Genomic DNA, 18,324 nt, shown 5'->3' on the forward strand with positions numbered 1-18,324 from the left:
GCTGTTCACACTTGGGCGCCCATACATGGCCGGCCGACCCTAACCCTTATCCTACTGATATCCAAGGTGCGCCTCTCATCGGCGATCACCCAATCCCTTCATCCTTAACATATGGTGCCGACAAGCCCGGCCCATGACTCAGAATATTTAAATTAATGACGTAAAATATAGTACGTCGCCATGTCCGCCATGGGTTAACATGCCCCCCTTCCTGATGTAGATTCCGTCCTCGGAAGCTATGGTATGGTAAGCTCAGGAGGGTTGTTGTGGTAGACCGTCTGCAAAACAGGGAAGTAGAGTGAAGGTATGCTAGAATTCAAAAGATATAAAGTGTATAAATTCAAGCATGTGAGACCACAATGGATGTTGCTATGAGAACTTAGTTTAAAAGTCACATGAGTGAGCTAGTGTAGCAAATTAATAGGAGTTTAAAATTATTGAAAGGAATTCAAGAGTTAGCAAGGTGTCACAGGTTAATCAAGGTTTATAACTGGCCTAAGTCAAGGAAAATAACTAAGCTTAATAAATAAACAGATGACCACACTGTGTCTACTCTAAGAACAAGTTAATACCACACGTCTAGGGACACAAGAAACATCACAGTTATTACAGGAGCCTTTTGCCTTTTTTTTTTTTTTTAATGCACGTGACAATTTTTACACACAATGGCGACCTTCCTAAGGCAAAACTAACATCGATCCTGGTACCATGTTTAACACAAGGCATTATCCAGGAATCTATTAGCTCACTTTAGGCAAGGCTACCCCCTACCAACCAAGGCATCGGTCTGGAGTAGAATACTCCTCGCCTACCAAGTATCAATAAGGCGATAGGCCTAACCCTTGTATTGCCATTTATTGTAGGCTTTTTTTTTTAATCTATTTCTTTTGATCTTTGCTCCTGAACTAAAATGTGTTCTTACATCCTTTCGACAAGGGGTAAAAGCTATGTCCTAGAGGTCAACACACACATGGCCAGGTGTCAAACATTAAGACGGTTTGACCCTAGACCTAAGACAATCGTATTCCAAGGTTAACTAAAGACATCATGCTGCCTAGGAATATTTCCAATAAAGTTAAGCTCATTAATGTTTTACACTAGCATGCAAGCAACTTCAAAAACTAAGTAGTACAGTGACAATTTCCATGTGGTCATGCCGTATAGTTTATGAAATTAATTGAACAGAAAAAACGAAAGAGAGTGGGTATGGAAGAATTACACCTGAAATTGGAGATCTCCTTGATTTGATGAGACAGCTTGCAATGTGATGTAGATATATTTTGATGATCGTTGTGGCAGTCTCAAGATATGGAAGCGAACCCACCTCAAACTTTTTAACCTGTACAATCAACTAACAAGCACTATACCTCGAGAGGCACATCAGTGTGAAAATTTCAAGACTCGTTTAAGGAATCTAAACTAGAAAAAACTTGAAAACACTAACCTACCTACCAGTCACCACACTACTACTGAGAATACGGTAAGAGGATGTTGTAGAGTCCTGGCTCTAGCCCTAAGGCTAAGCCTCTATCCGCATCATCCAAACAAATAAAGTCAACCTCAGTAGTGCCATGAGTTTCATCCGTCCATTCATCATTGTCAGATATTTCCTTTTCATTTTCCCATCCACATAAACTCATCAAGAATATAACCATGCGAGGATAGTCATCTTGTGGAAAAGGAAAGCATTGGGCTATCGGGGATATTTCCTCTACGGAGTAGGGGTCAGTCATGGTCAATAGGCGAATTAGCCATTCTAATTCTTCAACATTTTCCTCTCTGGCCAGTACATCTATATGATCCCATTCAGTTTCAATAACAGGATAGCACATGTGAAATATCTGAGAAAGGTACAGATGATACCTCTCATCAAAGGCGGGAGTGGATGAAGTGTATGATGATCGTGCATCTGCCATATCTACAAACACAGATATAGCATCAGTAGGTTTGTGAGACAGGTCAATCTAGTTCTTGATTGTATACAGATATTTATCCTCTTTTTGTGCTCTTGCTCTTTTTACTATTTTTTGTTTTTCTTTTCTTTGTTTTTGTTTTTTTTTTTATTTTTTAAAAATGTATGAAGCTATATATATACATCCCCTTGAATTTGGCAATTACATGGTCAGGGGAGAAGGTTAAGGAGGAAGCATTAGAATGTCGAGCATGAGTACATGCTCCCCCTTTCCTTGGGTAGATCATATTATTTGCAATGATGTTGCAGCCTCTTGGAACCAATTTGTCCAGCGGGTCATAGGTTGTGATGTGGGCAGATAGCTTTTTATGACCCTTGTGGCCACATCCAATTGTAGAGATGGTAGTGTACGCTCCCATTGACGAATGGAGGAAATGGTTTCCGACGATACTATTACAAGGGGAGACATAGACTCATCAGTTTTTTGTTGGGTGTTGACAAGAGTAGGTGTAGAGCATGTAGAAACTTCTATATCAGCGTGTGCCTGGCATGAGGAGCTAGAAGCTTCATGTGGCTCCCCCCTTCCTGAGCTAGGTGGTAATGATCGATATCGTTTGGGAATCCAAACTAACTCTGGAAGAAGTGGTGTGGAGCACTCTGTTACCTTTCCCTTACCACGATCTTGAATTATCGTTGGGGTGGCAACAATTGGTTTGCAAGGTTTTATAGGTGATGTAGAAGGATTCAGCTTATGTTTAGGGACCCAAATCTGGTCATTTCCCTCATAGTACCCTTGGGCTACTAATAATTTTTTAGGGATCCATCGCGATGTTACATTGCCCTTTCTCGGGTGGGTAGCTGCTTTCCTTTTACGAGGCTTCTTGGTGGCTGAACGAGATTGAGCAGGGGAAGTAGCTGTTAACGAAGCTTTGGGGACCCGTTTGTATGTACTCTTTGGCATAGTAAGCGAAGCTTTATGGACCGCCTTGCCTGTTTCCACTCTTGGCATTGAAGCGTTAGAGGGGTGGCCTACAATCGAAGATGGTTTTGCCACTGGACTTTGTGATTTTTCATTATCTAATATTTGAGTGGATGACTTAGGTGCGAGATTTTGAGCGGTCAGACCTAGTGTTGGTTCTTGCGTTGTGACTTGTCTGGTTGCCCAATCGATATTGCACTTGGTGACCATCATCCATTTGCGCCCTAAGATTACAGTCCCTTCCATGGTGCCAGCAGGCATAACCAAAAAGCTTTGAATTATGGTTCCCTTGTCATAAGCAACCGGAGTGTGCAGAATTCCTGAGACAGGGGTTTTCTTCTTGTTGATTCCTTGGACTTGGATAGAACTCTTGGTTAAAGGTGGTTTTCCCAGTTGACACCACACGCCATATGATAGCAAATTGTGTTGAGCTCCTGTATCCAATAATGCATTATACAGCACCTCCCCGTAAGGACTCTGTAACTCAATTGGGTATCTTAGAGGTGGGTCAGATTCCAGTGCATCCTCCTCTGCTTCCTCGAAAAATACTTGCGTAATTCCCAAGTTGGCTTCTCGTTGTCTCCTAGCACGCTGTTGACGTTCTTTGGCTTCGACTCTTGCTTGTATCTTTTTAAGCTCAGCATGTTCTTTAGCTGCCTTCTTTTGATGGATTGCGTGTAACTCCTCCTGGCTCAGGGGGTCATAGTATCTTTTGAATTTACTCCCATTAAGGAATCCAATGGTTTCAACTCCGTCGAGAGTCTCCACTCTGATGGTACCTTGCGGTGTAATTTCACATACTCTATACGGTCCCTTACCAGCATATTTGAGCTTCTTCTTTTCGTTTCGCACTCCATACATCAGGACTTTATCCCCAACCTTGATGTCCTTGTCCTTTAAATGGCGATCAAACCATTTTTTCCTTCTATCCTTCTCCACAAGGGCATTGTATACAGCCAATTGTCTTTCTTCGTTTAGCCGCTCAAGGATATACAGACGCTCTGCTAAAGGATTACCATCCCATCCCTCTTGAGTAGCAACACGAAGACTAGGAATGACAAATTCCCACGGCATGACTGCTTCTTGGCCATATACCATTTTGAATGGTGTGCAATTAATAGCCACTTTGTACGCAGTACGATAGGCCCATAAAGCTGTCGTAAGCTTTAGATCCCAATCCGTGCGATGAGCTTCAACTGTCTTTGTCAAAATAGAGATTAAAGTCTTGTTGGTACTCTCGGCTTGGCCATTCGCTTGCGGATAATAAGGAGTAGATTTATGATGGGATATCATGAAATTTGTTGTGAGCTCCTTAATCACTTCATTTATAAAATGCGTACCATTGTCACTCACAAGTTCAAAAGGACAACCGAATCGTGTGATTATATTTTCAAAGAGGAACTTGGCTGTTGTCCTCGCATCTGCCTTATGTGTTGCTTTCGCTTCAGCCCATTTGGTCATATAGTCAGTGGCCACAATAATATAGCGAGATTGTGTGTTTCGGGCCGCTGGACTAATTGGACCTACAAAGTCTAAACCCCACTTTTCAAATGGTTGGTTTACTTTGATCGGATGTAGGGGCATCTGATCTTTCCTCTGGGGTTTCTTATATCGTTGGCATTCATCGCAACCCTTCACAAAGAGTGATGCATCTTGGAACATAGTGGGCCACCAATACCCTGATTGTAAGATCTTTCGCGCAGTTAAGTCTCCTGAGAAGTGACCACCGGCTACGCCCATATGTGCCTCTTGCAAAATGTATAGATATTCATCCTCTCGGGCACAACGCCTAAGAACGTCATCCTTCCCTCTTTTATAAAGAGTCCCTGCTATCAGGCAATAGGGTTCGCATTCTTTGATCAGCTTTCGAGCTAGATCTTTACGAAGCTCCTTGGGTGGAAAGCCATTAACCAAAAAGTTAACAATCTTCTCACTCCATTCAGGCATTGTCTCCACCATAAACAAGGAAGTGTCCGGTAAGTCATCATCAACCCCCGTAGGAGCTTCACCATTAGGTATGCGAGACAAATGATCAGCCATAACATGTTTCTTGCCAGGTCTCACAACAACCGTGAAATCAAACTCAAGAAGAATCAATAGCCATCGTGTGACTCTTCCTGTGGAGCATGGTTTGTTTACCAGATACAACAATGCTTGATGATCCACATAGAAAACAAACTTGGTGGCAAGGAGGTAATAACGAAATTTCCTTACTGCATATATCATTGCCAACCCTTCTCGCTCCGTAGTGGTGTAGTTCATCTCAGCATCGTTCAACTGGCGACTGGCAAAGCTAATGGGGTAGTCTAGCTTGTGTTCTCCAGGTTGAGTTAACACACACCCAATAGCAAAGTTTGATGCATCAATATGCACATGGAAGAGTAAATCCCAGTTAGGCATTCTCAAGATTGGAGCACTCGCCAAGGCCTTCTTTAATAGCTCATAGGCACGGTCACATTCTTCGGTCCAAATAAACTCGATGAGAAGCTTATACAATGGTCGAGCTATCTCGGCGAAGAAGAGAATAAACCTTCGATAATAACCAACGTGGCCCATAAAGCGTTGGACTCCCTTGTAGTTGGTGGGTGGGGGTAATTCCAGAATGACCTTGATTTTACTCTCGTCAGTGGAAATCCCATTTTTGGACACTATATGCCCTAAGATAACTCCGTGTTTAACCCAGAATTGGCATTTGAAAGGATTCAAGGAGATGCGATATAATCTACACCTTTCAAATATTTTTCGTAAACACATCAAGTGCTCGTCCCAAGAGGAATGAACACAAAGATCATCTAAGAAAGCTTCACAGAAGTCCCTTAGATATTCCTTAAAGGCCGTGTTTATCAATCGTTGGAATGTTGCAGGTGCATTGGTCAAGCCAAAAGCCATGACGCGAAAGGCAAACACTCCAAACTCCGTGATAAATGCTGTTTTAGCTTGGTCCTCGACTGCAATTGTGATCTGATTGTAACCCAAGTACCCATCTAAAAAGCTATATGCCTCCTTGCCGGCCACTCTTTCAAGCACATGTTCAGAATACGGCAAGGGGTAATGATCCCTTCTGGTGGCTGCATTAACCTTTTTGAGATCAACGCACACTCTGAGTTTCCCATTCTTCTTTGGTACGATGACTATCGGAGAAACCCATTCTGAGTGCTCAATAGGATATATGAATCCACATTTTACCAGCTTTTCAATTTCCTCTTGTACAATCTTTGCGTACTTAGGATTCATTGGGTAGGGACGTTGCTGGACTGGTTTAGCAGTGCTAATCATTGGAATCGTGTGTTGCACCACCGAGGGTGGAACACCCTTCATATCATGATATGTCCAAGCAAATATGTCCTTGAATTCTTTAAGAAGCTTCGTAAGTGCAGCTTCTTCCGCCTTGGTGAGGTCTTGAGCAATATAAACTGGTTTAGACTCCTCACCCGGATCTGCTAAGTCTATCTCCTTAACTACCGCAGGGCCATCGTAGACACCGCTACTCCCATTGGTAGGCGTTCGTTGGGCTTTTGTGTAGACTACTTTACGTTCCCCTGTGGTGAATGATTTGAAATGCTCGGGTGCGGGGTGTAAGTCTACTGGTTCCTGTTGTGCCAGACTTTTTTCTTTCAATTCCGCTTCCTTTTGCTGCTGAGCCAACTCTTGGTTTTGTCGCCTTCTTGCAGTACGACTTAGTTTTGGCTTCTCTTCGATTTCTAATTGGGCGACGTCATGAGGTTGCGGAATACACCACATGACACTTTGGAGGTATTGTCCCCAATTATCCGCTACCTTCCGATGAGCATCAATGGCTCCTACATAACTAAGCCATTCTGCAGTGGATTGCTCCTTGTTTATTGCAGTTCGTACCTTAGCTCGATAGCGTTGGCGCTTATGTCTCGTTTTCTTCTTACCAAGTTTTTGATTTTTGTTTCTATCAGATTCGAACTCACTTGGTCGATCTTCACTTTCGGATGAACGGCAAGAGGTCACTGTCCTAGGCCTTGAGCACCTTGCTTCCACCTTTGGGTGAATATTTGATTCATTTTCCCCATCAGGCTCAGGGTCAGTTTCTTCTTGAGATTCATACTCAGAGTTGCATTGGTCAGAGTCTTCGCTACTTTCAGTGTCGGTGGAGTTTGCCACGTTCTCGCCATCAGGAGTCAAGTGCATAACACCTATCATGTTTATTGGCACTAACGGTGGCATATCTTGCCCCTCAGGTGTTACCCAACTTGTGCCTCTATTTCCCCATGTGTCTATGGTTGCCGCTAGGTGTACCCAATCCACGTTATCCGACTCAGTCATACCCGGTAGGACATCCATATAAGGAGAATCTTTCCCATCATCAGTCTCTTTTTTGCATGTATAGCAATACCTTAATGGGGCGGAGTGAATAGTGGTATCCGATCGATTATCAATGATAACCTTGCTTCCTAAAGGATGTGCACGACCATTCTCAAGATCAACTCGAATGACAGAGTCCTGGAATTGTAGGTAGACATGGTTTTTCGACCAGTCATGCACCATTTGTGCTTCCCTCATGAAAGGACGTCCTAAGATCATTTGATATGACATAGGATGCTTGGAGAAATCCATTACAATGAAGGTATGTTTTACCTTGTATCCCAGGACCTTGATCTTAAGGTCCCTTAACATTCCAATAGGTTTAGCTATGGTTCCGTTTGCCATCTTAACCACTATGTTTGTGACTTCGAGGTGAGGCCTTCCCATAGATTCCCAACAGTTTTTAGTCACAATGCTCACTCCAGCACCACCATCAAGGATTCCCTTTAGAGTTAATCCCTTGGTAGTAATGGGGAGGGTGGCATTAGATTCGTCACCTTCAAAGTACTGTCCCAACTTGTTCACAGGTATTTCCACGACCGAATCTTCATCAAAGTTGGGTTGTAGATCCCAATGTTCTCCTTCATCTTGAAGCGTGTCGGGTCTATCCATATTTGCAAATTGTGGTAGCTCCGCCTTTAGTTCTCCATTGAGAAATGCCCGAAGAACTAAGAATAGCTCAGGATCTCCGTATAATTTGGATATGATCGTGGTTCTGATCTCAGAGGACATGAAATCCATTAGCTTGGACACATTCAACGGTACTTTTCGAGACATCGCCCCTTGACTAGGGACTGGTGAAGATGGAATCACTTCCTCTTCGATGGGGTCAGGCATTCCCTCACTAAACATTCTTTCCAGCAAGAAGGGTGTTTGCCCACTTCCGGATGTCCTATCCTCACTTTCTTCCCGAATGATACTCGGTATAGCTAACGGTTTATGGTTCCGGTGAGGCTGAACTTGCGTAGGAAACACTGTGTCTGAAATTTTGACTTTTCTCGGGTTTGGCTCTAGTTCTCTTTGTGTTTCTTCCACCAAACCCCTTAAGTGTTGTACTTGTTCAATCTCCTCAACTGGGTTTGGGTAAGTTCCAATCTTTTTCTTGAGGGTTTTTGGCCCACGTGGCTTGTCTTGGGGAGTCTCAGTCAGTTTGGGTGGTCGAGAGGGCATTAACTGACTTGGTTGTGGGGCCGAGGAAGTTTCCTTCTGTTTTCCCTTATTTATGTACTCGCTTGATTCCCCTTCATTGAGCTCCCGTGTGGGTTCCTCCCTTAAGGTAGTGGCTTTGGTCCCCATGGTTTCTATTGAATCAGAATCGTCTTCAGGATCATTCATATACACGGGGTCGTCTCCTGTCCCTATGTTAGTCTTTGAACTGGGCTTGGAGCTTGTGGCATTAAGCGATCTCTTTCGCCTTGTTTTCTTTTTCTTTGCCTGAGCGATTGATGCAGTATCCCTCTCTTCAAGAATGTAGTTTTGATTTGGAAGCATTGACCGTGTAACTACATTCGCGGGTACAACGGGTGTGGTTCTTCGTGCTTGGTTGGTGACCTCAACCAAATTCAATGGCGTAATCTTGGGTGCATTAGGATTATGTGGACATTGTGCGATCAAATGATCTATGCCACAACGATTGCATGTAAGTACCGGCATTCCCGATGTGCTCGCTTGATTTGGTTGCATCTGAGTAGAGATCTTCTGTAGCCTATTAGGGCACTCTGCTACACGATGCGGTCCACCACACTCGTAACATTGAAGAGGTGGTCTCCTTGCCAAGGTATTAAGGTTTTGCCCTCTTGTGGCAAGAGCAGCCGCTTGATATACAGGCTTGACTTGCCCGAAATGATCCTCCATGTAGTACTGGGGAATCATTTCAAACGTATCAATCCCATATGGAGCAGTAGGGTCTATCTCCTCTTCATAATCCCCACATGCACTATGTGACTCACAACCCATCTGGTTTATTGGGGTAATCCTTGGATGTGGAGGTTGTGGTCCTAGCACTGGCGGTGGTAACGGCACAGACTGGACTACATTCGGATTCCTTGGAACTATGTGCTGTGACGGTTGCTCGATAGGTTGTGCAGGCATTAGCGCGGGTACTTGAGGTGTGTTTGACCAAGCTAGTGGTGCCTGGTTTGCCAACATTCGCTTAAGTGTTAGGCAATCTTTAGATTGATGGCCATACTTACCACATGCATTGCAATTTCCATTGAATTTGACTCTAAATGTGGGACATTCACTCGTGCTATGTGGTCCTAAGCACACCGAACACCATTGTTGCTCTCTCCTTGGGTACATATGGCTATTCTGAGGAGCTCGATTACCCCTAAAGTATTCTTGGAGAGCCTTAGTAAGGTCGGTCACAGACATTTCAGATATCTTGGGATCCTTGGCAATAGGTTTTACCGTCATTGGCTCGTGCCCAGATACTTGCGAACTAACGGATTTTGTTTCTGAAGACACCTTTTTACCTGCAATCATCAAGTTGTCTTCTAACTGGATTGCATTGGCAGTGACTGCTTCCCACGTTGTAAGACCTCTAATGACTAGGCCATTGTAAATGTCCTCGTGGCGCAATCCTCGGATGAATCTATCGAGGAGTTGGTTGTTATTGAAGCGTTCATCGGGAGTGCAGCGAGAATTTAGATGCTTCAATCGACTTATAAAGTCTCTCACTGACTCCCCTTCCTCGCGTTCAGCTTTTTGGAGTTGAGATGCTACCCCCCAAAGCACACCCTCACGTATGTATTCTTTCAAGAACAATCTCTTGAGAGTGGGGTAGTGAGTGCGCTCTTCAACCCTTAAGGTTCGATACCAATCTCCGGCCTTCCCACTCAAGGTTAAGCCTAAGGCTTTACACTTATGCAGCTCATTGTGTTCTTCCAAGGAATCACACACGTGCTCAAAAACTTCAATGTGCTTCCTAACATCCTCGTTACCACTGAAGTTTTGAGTGAGCTTAGCCACTTGTACTGCCTTGCTTCTAGGTTCTCTCTCAGGCATACCCCGCATGTTTTCCGCAATAGATCGTCCGATCGTCTGAGCAAACGCTGCGAGATCACCTAGGTGAGCAGGCATAGTTGGTGGAGGCACTTCTGGGATAGCCTGGCTGATAGGAGTTGGCGTTGGTCTGAGTAGGTTGGCAAATGACGTAGGATATGATATGTGACTAAGCCTAGCTCCCCTTGGATAATGGTTATGATAAGGCGGTCTTGGAGCATACGCCATTGGCATACTAGGAGGCGTAGGAGCTACATGAGCATGAGTAACAATAGGTACATAAGGCCGATAGGCACTGGCACGCACTGTTGTAGGTACTGTTCCACTAGGTAGCGGTGTCGTACTAACTACAGCGGCAACAGGTGCACTTTCAGCTATGCTCATCATTGGGGTAGGCATTGCAGATTCCCTAATGGAAAGTTGAGCCAAGGTTGGAAAGCTAAAGTTACTGCTTGTGGGCTCAACCTGCATTGAGACTCCAGGCGAAACAACATATGAAGGGTCTATGGGACTCACCGAGGGAGTCTCCAATTGTGATAGGGTTGGTTGTTTTGCCTTGCCCGTATCCAAAAATCTCATAGGGCCAGTGGAAACTAAGTTCACTCCCCTATTTTGCCTCTCAATTTGGATAATTCTATGAATCACCTCACATATCATGTGTTGTTGCTCCTCTAGATTAGTGGCGCTAGATGTAGATCGTAGGACTTCTAACCAGCCTACATGATATGTGTAACCCGTGTATAGGTCCGTTAGAGTCTCTGTGTGTAGATCATATTCCCAATTTTCATTGAGAAATATCCCATCCAGACTTGGTGTGCCAAACGGTTCTCTTGAAGTGGACGCAATGTCACTTCTTATGGATTGGCTCCTAGGGACCTCTACTTTAGGAGGAGCATCGGAATGTGGTAGCTCAGTAGGGCCCTCATTGAACGAAGTGGGTAGAATATCCACATGGACACTCTTTGGGAGGGTAGGGTCTACATAAGATGTGAATGGCGAATCTACTACCCCTCCTTCCTCATTTTCTTCGCTTGTCGCATGTTCAGAGCGTGTAGCTCTACTAAAGGTCTCTATTAGACGACTAAACATGCTAGATCCGGGTTGTGGGGCCCACACTGGCATGTTTTGGCTTGTCTCCTCAGGGTTCTTGGTAGGGTGTCCTTCCATGGCTTCTGAGTCAGAAGACGAGTCACTATCCACTATTCGTGGATCTTGGGTTGCACTCCCTTGGGTTCCAGCCGAAGGCCAAGATGCCAACGTGGAGGGATGGTGTGAGCCTGCGTAGACTGAAATGCTTTCTAGTGGCTCAGACTCCAGCACCCGACCAGAGCGTAGATGCATGTGATGTGGGTACCCTACGTGCGTTGGTAACTACCCTTGAAACTCACACAAGTGGTTTCTTAGGGTATTTTGCACCTCGTTTTTACTTGTTTTTAGATTGTTTTTAACTCGTTTTTGACCCCCTTACTTACGGTCGAACTTGGACTAGGGCGTGTGATAGCTCGATACGAGCGTATCGTTTAAAGGGTCCTAGTGTGCTTTACAGCACCGTGTTCGCCTATATAGAGCTCCTGTAGTCCTCAAAATAGTCCGTTTCCTTTGGGGGGAAGGGGCAAAAGCCTATTTGCTTGTGGAGGAAAGGGTGAGGGCTTTATCCCACATGCTCACTTTACTCCTTGGGGAGTGGGCTACATATAGGGCACGACTTCCCATAAGCTCTCACTTGAGAGAAAGCTATGGAGGCTCACTCTCCTATATATATATATCAAAAGACCGAGACCGAGACCGAGACCGAGGCCGGGGTCGTGGGTCAATTGGGGTTCTTTCTTTTCAAAAATTTTTTCTCCAATTAGAAAATCTTTCCTCTCCACATGTTTGGTTCTTTCTTTGAAAATAAAATTTAATTTTTTTCTTTTTTATTTTTTATAATTTTTTTATTTTTTGTTTTCTGTTTTTTTTTTGTGAGATAAGTTTCCTAGGGTTTCCTTAGGGTTCAGCCTTGGCCGCGGTACAGTTCGCACACACAGCACAGATCTGGGGATTCAGAAATCCCTCTCACACGCAGAAACCAGATAACAGAACGTACGCCCACACGCGGAGCAAAAATATAACAAAAGAAACAGGAATACAGAAGACAAATTGCAGAAACAGAGATTGAAAACCACAGAAACACCTCAACAGCAACACAGACGCCTTTCCTATAGTGTAGATTAAACTTCACGCAGCAGCCGAGCTGCAAACTGGAGCTTGGTGCAGGGCAACTCCCCGGCAGCGGCGCCAAAAATGTGCGCTTTTGCCGCACAGGTCGTAGCTGGGGACTTGCCAGACACCGTATGCGAGCCACGAATGGCTACAAGCATACAACCAGGGAAGGAAGCTCAAACAGAATGCCAAAGGGTGTGTCACTCACCGCTTAACTGCTGCCTTGAAGGATTCCCGCGTCGCAGCCGTGAAGGAGGAGCCGCCGTCGCCGCTCTACCGCCTCTCCGCCGTCTCGCCGTGCCGCTACACAGTGCGCTCGATCGCTCTCTCACTCTCTCTCTCTCTCTCTCACACACACGCAGGAGAAGGAAAACAAGGAGATAAGGCAAGAGCACTCTTCTATTCACAACACATGAGAATGAGGATTTTAGGGTTACATTTGACTCATATAGGTGACTTGGCTGTTCACACTTGGGCGCCCATACATGGCCGGCCGACCCTAACCCTTATCCTACTGATATCCAAGGTGCGCCTCTCATCGGCGATCACCCAATCCCTTCATCCTTAACATATGGTGCCGACAAGCCCGGCCCATGACTCAGAATATTTAAATTAATGACGTAAAATATAGTACGTCGCCATGTCCGCCATGGGTTAACAGGAGGTTAAATGGAATTGTGCCACGGTTGAGAAGTCTCGCACCTTGCATGCTTTTTGCGGTCACAACCAGCAGGATGCAACTGCCATTGCCACAAGACCATTGGCATGCTTTTGTGATGCATGCATGAACCATAGTTGGAATCGCTGCACTAACAAATCTCATGTGTAGCCTTGGGATTATCACATTCTGATGCCATTGTCTGATGAAGTTGAGGATGAAGAAGACACTCCGACCGATGATGCCCTTAAAGGACAGATCATTGGATATGGAAAATTCGTGTATGAAGGCCACCATGATGCATTAAGTAGTGCTTTGTGTGTTGGTGACACTTTTGCAGTGAATCCGGATGCTACAACCAATGATGAGAATGTAGACTTTTACTTGGTAAAGTGCATTTCAGTAAAAGAAAAGGCAAAACAGGGTTACATTGATGAGTGGAACAATGTAATTGACAAAGGCTCTTATGTCATGCAAGGACTGTATTACAAGCAAGTGGATGCATACACCTTCAAACTAGACTACAATCAACCTGTTGTTCACATACTTTCAAATCTTGTACGTTGTATCAAGATACCCATGAAACACATGCAAAAGAGAAGGCAAATGTACACAATCACCCCCGAAGATTATGAAGAAGCAATCTATAACAGCATGCCATTCGGTTTTTGACATGAGCGTCATGGTCTTTTATTCTATTTTGTATCTTGTGTATGTTTACTACTACCACAGTATACGCTAATTGTATACTAATTGTATACTTACCACAGTATACGCTAATTAGCATATACTATATGCTAACTCACACAGTACATATACTAACTACCTAATTTATATTGTGTGCTTACTAGCATATAGTGTATGCTAACTAGCATACAGTATATGCCAACTAGCATATAGGGTATGCTAACTAGCACAGTATATGCTAACTGTATACTCACTAGCTACTATATAGCGTGTGCTTACTAGCATACAGTATATGCTAACTAGCATATATTGTATGCTAACTACCACAATATATGATAATTGTTTACTAACAAGCTTCTACATAGTGTGTGCTAACTAGCATAAAGCGTATGTACTAGCATACAGTATATGCTAGTTAGCATATACTGTATGCTAAGTAGCAAATAGTATATATTGACTAGCATATACAGTATATGCTAGTTAGCATATACTATATGCTAACTAGCAAACTAGCAAACAGTATATACTGACTAGCATATACAGTATATGCTAACTAGCATATAGTGTATGCTAACAAGCACAGTATATGCTAACTGTATACTAACTAGCTGCTATATAGTGTGCTAACTAGCATACAGGATTATGCTAACTAGCATATAGTGTATGCTAACTACCACAGTATATGCTAACTGTATACTTGCTACTTTATAGTGTGTGCTATCTAACAAAAAACCCAATACATAATTCTATAACACATAAAAATGGAATAGTAGGAGGCAACTGTTGAAAAGATTATCTCATCATTAACTTCCAGCATCAAATAACATTACATAGGGTTTAATTTTACAATGAGTCACACCCGCCAAAAATCTTTAGAGGGCGTTTGTAGTGACCGGGCTTTTTTGCTCCCTCTTTTTTCTCTGCTTTCTCCTTTTCCTCTGCTTTTTCCTTTCTCTCTGCTTCTAGGTCGCCTCTCTGCTGTTCCTTTTCTTTTCTTTCCGTCTCCAACCTAGCTTTCTCCTCTCTCTCTGCTTCTAGGTCATCTTCCTTTTGGTTGCGACGAAGTTCTGCTTGTCTCTCAGCCTCTAGCAACTGTTTGATGACTGCATCAGAGAAGTTATTAGAGCCTGTATCAAAGAAATTGTCAGCCCCATACGCTACCCGATCATCCGACTGCAGCCAAAGAAAAAGCCAGTCTTTCAAAGTTTCTATAAGAAACTGTTGTCTCTCCTTAGCACTCTAGTCCTCTAGCTTCAGAGTAACGAGCCAAGCTTGTGCTGGGTTCTGAAACACTTTGTAGAGGCTATCATCAATTAGAAGCGTGTTTTGGGCATTGTACGCCGGATTGTATTTCTAAAACAAGGCTAAATCTTTCATAAACACAAGTTTATTCAAGATCTGCCAGGGTTGCGGACTGCAGTGCTCTTGCACAAAAAAACCAGCAATCCTTGGCACCAGCAATTTAAAAACAGCCCTGCAAATATTCATGACTTTACGATGCATGCTTGTGCTCCAAATATACATACTGAAGAACTGAAGACACCAGTCTAAAAACATGTGGCTGTCCTTGCGACAAAACACCTGCTTATCCTCTACATTGTATTTTAACATTTCATCTGCATATGCAGGGGGCTTTTCGCCGAAGCGAGTCTATACCACCCTCAGCAAAAGACCGTTGAGATCTAGTAAAAGAGCCCTTTTTTCATCACACAGTCGCTTAGGCACCCATATTGGGTCTAGAAGAGGATACCATTCAGCATATATAACCTCCCCTGATGGGTGAACATAATTTAGGCGCTCAAAAATTCTACGGGTACGCTGTGAATATCATTCGAGCCGCTTTTCAATCTCCAAGTTTTGTCTCCTTATCTGCTTGGCTTTGCGGACTCGCCATTTTCGTAATTTTTGCCATTGCATGGCTACATTTACATCAGGCAAGGCAATTAATGTCAGTTTCTCTTCCTCTGCAAAGAAACAGCAATACGAAGTGAAGAAGTTCATAGATTGGTAGAAAATTATACAGTGGACTACTGCTCAACATTATATTACACAAAGACATTTTCATCGAGAAAATAAAAAAAAATAATGACAGCCACAAGAGGCATTAGGTTTTCAAAATGGCATAGCCATAAGAGTGAAGGGCATAGGTATGGGAACACTAAGTAAAGGCTAAACAACTGAACAGTGACAGTTGCCTGCTTATAGTACAGAATCTAGGCAAAAAAGGAAAGGTCTTAACACAGTTTTTTGCAAGCTCTTGAGCGGGTGGCTTTCTTTTCACCTTTGGTACTTTCAGCTTTGTCCTCCATCTTCTTTGGGAAACCATAGCCATTGCTTGCAGTTTCTTCAGGTACCTCTTCCGGGCCCCATTAGGAAGTGAATGGGGTCTTCTTGGGCCCTTTAATTTGCCCAAGCCTAATCAAGGTGATTAAGGAATAGCCAAATGGGGGGTTGCCATGTGGACTGAAATGTTGGGTTTGTAAGAGAGGTATAAGAGTGGTCAAAGGGTGCACTTTTTCCCCCAAAAAGGAGGGGAGGTAATTTTACAATTTTTGGACCTCCATAACTTCTACATACAAGCTCCGATTTGAGCGGAGATTATAGATCCGTGATCTACGCATCAAGAGCTTTCCATAGATATGTTACATGATATGGTTTTGTCCGCTAGATTTTAAATTCCATTTTTCCTCCAAAATTCAAATTCGAATAAAGTAGCCGTTTTGAAGCTTCTAATTAGAAAACGTTTCTTCTTAAGAGAAAAGGTCTGACTCCTTAAACTGCCAAATAAAAGGGCCCAAGAAGCCTTCCATTGAGGTCCTAATGACTTTTCTCTTTGCCTTAGCCTTTCGCAAAAAACCATCGAGAGGGCTGTTATCACCAACTTCCTTCGGGTCCTCTATGCTGTTAGTCTTCAATGTTTCCCCTGATGCACTGGCACTAGCCATTGTCTGCTGAGAAGTTTTTACTTTGTTAGTTGCAGCAGGCATGGCACGCGCATGAGAAACCATGACAAAAAAATCATCTTCTTCTGATTTACTGCTCACGTCACTGCCTTCCTCTGTTGTTTTCATGCTTGCACTTTGCATTTGCTGGGATCCCGCATCTACTCCTTCATTCATTGTATCTAGCTCACCACCCTTCTCAGTCGAAGGGTTCTCAGTTGTTGCAGCCTTTCCCTTACCTTTGGTGTCATGCACACTGCCCACATCATGTAGGGGCTTTGAGAGGCCTGCAACAAAAAAATCTTTGATTACACCCTTTATAAGCATGTCATGTATGCTACATAGTATGTTTCATATGCTAACTATGTGTGCAGCTAGGCCAGTATGCTAATTAGCATTCCCGTGTATTCTAGCTAGCATAATCATATATGCTAACTAGAATACCAAGTATGCTAACAAGCATACCAGGTATGCTAACTAGTAAACCTTATAATCTCAGCAATTCAAGTGTACCCAAAAGCTTCTATGTGCTTACTAGAGCATAGTATATGCTAATTAGCATATCCAACATGCTTAATAGCATATCAAGTATGCTAATTAGCATATCCAGTATGCTAGTTAGCATACCAGATATGCTAATTAGCATATCCAGTATACTAACCAGCATACTGGATATGCTAATTAGTATATCCTGTATGCTAACTATCATTCCAGCTAGCATATCCGGTATGCTAATAAGCATATCTAGTATGCTAACTAGCATACCTAGTATACTAACTAGTAGACTTTATAACCTCTAAGCTAATCGAATATGCTCCAAAATGCTTACTAGCATATAAAAATTGATAATTAGCATATCCAACATGCTTAATAGCATATCAAGTATGCTAACTAGCATATTCAGTATGCTAATTAGCATAACCAATATGCTAGTTAGCATACAGGATATGCTAATTAGCATATCCTGTATGCTAATTAGCATTTCAGATAGCAATCTAATATGCTAACTAGCATACTGGATATGCTAATTAGCATTCAATATGCTAACTCCAGTATGCTAATAAGCATACCCAATATGCTTACTAGCATATTGGATATGCTAATTAGCATCCAGTCATCCAACTAGCATATCCAGTGTGTTAGTTAGCATACTGGTTATGCTAATTAGCGTATCTTGTATGCTAGTTAGCGTATCAAGTATCCTAACTAACATATCCGTTGTGTTTATTAGCATTCTGGATACGCTTTTTAGCATATTCGGTATGCTAGTTAACATATCCCGTATGCTAGTTAGCATACTGGATATGCTAGTAGGCCTACTTGATATGCTAATTAGCATATCCGGTATGCTTGTTAGCATATTGGGTATGCTAACTAGCATATATGATATGCTAGTTAGTATACAAGGTATGCTTACTAGGATGCTAGCTAGTTAGCATGCAGGGTATGCTAACTAGCATATATGGTATATGCTAGTTAGCATCCTACTAGCATATCTAGTATGCTAACTAGTATACTGGATATGTTAATTAGCATATGCAATATGCTAACTATCATACTGTATATGCTAACTAGCATAACTAGTATGATAACTAGCATACTTGGCATG

The 18,324-nt window shown here is 43.0% G+C and overlaps 1 pseudogene; it reads left to right on the plus strand.

The window, feature by feature from the left end:
• LOC147625353 (uncharacterized) overlaps positions 1 to 13,758 on the plus strand; it is a 56,748-nt pseudogene extending 42,990 nt beyond the window's left edge.
• The last annotated feature ends 4,566 nt before the right edge of the window (positions 13,759 to 18,324 follow it).

This window comes from Cibotium barometz, chromosome 24 (assembly GCF_041138505.1).
Source record: "Cibotium barometz isolate CiBa-2024 chromosome 24, ASM4113850v1, whole genome shotgun sequence".
NCBI classification, from domain to species: domain Eukaryota; kingdom Viridiplantae; phylum Streptophyta; class Polypodiopsida; order Cyatheales; family Cibotiaceae; genus Cibotium; species Cibotium barometz.